The sequence below is a fragment of the Branchiostoma floridae genome, chromosome 3 (genome assembly GCF_000003815.2).
Source record: "Branchiostoma floridae strain S238N-H82 chromosome 3, Bfl_VNyyK, whole genome shotgun sequence".
In the NCBI taxonomy this organism is placed as follows: Eukaryota; Metazoa; Chordata; class Leptocardii; order Amphioxiformes; family Branchiostomatidae; genus Branchiostoma; species Branchiostoma floridae.
In genome coordinates this window covers 16,547,859-16,550,398 of record NC_049981.1, presented here as the reverse complement: position 1 = coordinate 16,550,398, position 2,540 = coordinate 16,547,859, and positions in this window count along the sequence as shown.

Genomic DNA, 2,540 nt, shown 5'->3' with positions numbered 1-2,540 from the left:
TAGTTAGTCATGACGTCAACCGAGCTGCTGAGACCAAAGATGCGACATAAAGTTTGTCAAGATTGATTTCATAGATAAAAAACATATCATTTTACATGAGTTCTTAAATCATTTTCAGAGATAGAAAACCTACGTTTTGTGTTTTTTTTTTCAATCATAGTTTTCAATTTTGCATGATATTAGTAAGGGGTTCCACAAATCCAGTTCAGTCGGTGGAAAGGACGCAACGTAATCTCCCTCTGTTGGAATGGGGGCCTTTAGGTGGTATCTCACTGCACTTGGGGCACCGGTTTGGCACTATGGGGTTCGAAAGATACGCAACGAATTTCAGACATGAAGACCGAATTTTTTTTACGTTTTCTATATTTTGTTGTCCTCTAAGTCATGCTTTTACGTATTAAGTATTATCTAAATTATAAAAAATCGGAGAAAATTACACAACAGTGCGACATTGAACGAACCCCGCAGTGCCGCACTGGTGCCCCAAGTGCAGTGAGATACCACCTTTACTCTCACAGTTCTACCATTAATATTCACAACATTGGCATTTCAAACGGTTTGGCAAACGATTACAGATAATGTAGTACAAAGTCAATGACAAGGTCGCAAGAAATGTAACATTTAAAAGATAATGAAGCTGACGAGACCGTTCTTAACCAGTTACTTTCCGAGTAAAATGTCAAAACAGTTAATAAAGCATGAGTACAATTTTGAGCTACGGCCCTCTTTCTACCTGCATAGATAATCAGGCACGTCCTTGGAGTTGTAAGGTTGCTTTAAAGATGTATTCTGCAATAGTGAATCTAGGTTATACATGTTCTTTTTCTTTTTTAGTCAAATACAGAATCAAGCATTCAGTTATACTGTGTATACGAGACATTTATAAAAGTCTATGGTAGATAGAATGTACCCATAAAATAAATAATTCATCAATTTCTTTAACATAAAAATTGCAACGTTAGATGTAGACAATTCGAGGAACGAAAGATTCTATACTGTTGACAATTAACAATGTAATATCTAATTAAAGAGTAAGGGGAAAAATCATCGATGGTGACAGCGATAATGGTGAAGAAGTATAAGATCTTCTGGAAGCCTTTAATCAGAGATATTGCACATTGTACACACAACAGAAACTTCTTTTAAATACCGGACTCTCAGGTCGTCTGCTAAACAAGGCTTTTCACTTTAGAGCCACGATTTAAGATAGTAGCCTAAAGGTCGAAAGGCGCCAACTGTAATCCGCCGGAAATGAAAGAAAATACACAAAAGTAATGACAGTTGTACGGACATCCAGTCTGTCTTATTGAAAGAAAACCGTGAATTTTAAGTCAAAATTTGGTACGTGCTTTTAGATCAATTTTGGGCCTCTAAAATGCAAACATGATGTGTTAACATTATCTTTTAAGTTTCCCTTATAAACAGTCATATGAACTTTACGTTTATATAAATCAGTAATTCGCCAAAGCCTTTTCGTTACATTGTGAAACATTTAAATTCTATTCTGTCTGGACCACATGGACATATGAATTGTAATCATAGATTGGAAATTATACCATTTTCTTAAAAAAGAATCAAATAACATAAAATCTTCGGTCGTAGGTATATAGCACTGAACGTTGGTCGCAATAAACAATACCCAAGGAACTGTCATAATGTCAGCGTGTAAGCAAATGGCTCCTTTTTATTAGAGTTTCCGAGCACGTTTTGCACATTACTTTCCATTATTGCAGTTTCAATCATACGCAGCTGGCAGAACTTTCTACCATGCCAAACTCTATCAGTGGTACTATACTGGTAAATTGGAGGATGACCCCTGCACTCGTTATCTACAATTCCAATATAAGCAAACAGACTTTTCACGGAATCGTAAAGAAACAACGTGTCTAGTATGTAGTAAAAGAAGTTATGTTCCTGAGTTAAGAATAAAATTAAGTAAGTATCTAGTAGATGGGCACGCAAGTTGATATGACTGTACTTCACCGTGTTTAGGCCATAGGCTTTCGGAGGCTGTTGCGGGAATTTTGAAAATGTAAGTTATTGCAAAGCAAACGCACTCTCGGATTGTCGTAGACAATGGCATTTGGACAAAACGCAACAAGAGATTCGTTAGAACCTGCTGTATAATGGAGATGAACTACTTAGTGTTGGTACAAACAGGGAGTGTCTAGTATGCTTTCCGACATACCTTATCAATCTATTCTGACTGTCAGCAGGCGTCTTTAAGAAGATACTCCTTATTGGCACCCCCTTCAGTTGGTTGACAAAAAAGGCCATGATTAACAAACAGGGAAATGTGTAATCCTTAAAGCAGGCAAAACCTCTTTCCATATATGGGGTCAATGTTTAGACATTTTCTCCCCTCTTTGTCATCACACAGCAGGTCTGGTAAAGTGGTCTTCATGCAGCTGACGAGAACAAGCTCCTGGGATACCCGCATGTTAGAGACATATTCAACTTAAACTGTAGGTAGGAAAGGTTATTTGAAAAGATCCAGATGCCCTGAACAGATTGCTGACACCCAGTCTTAACTCCTCTAC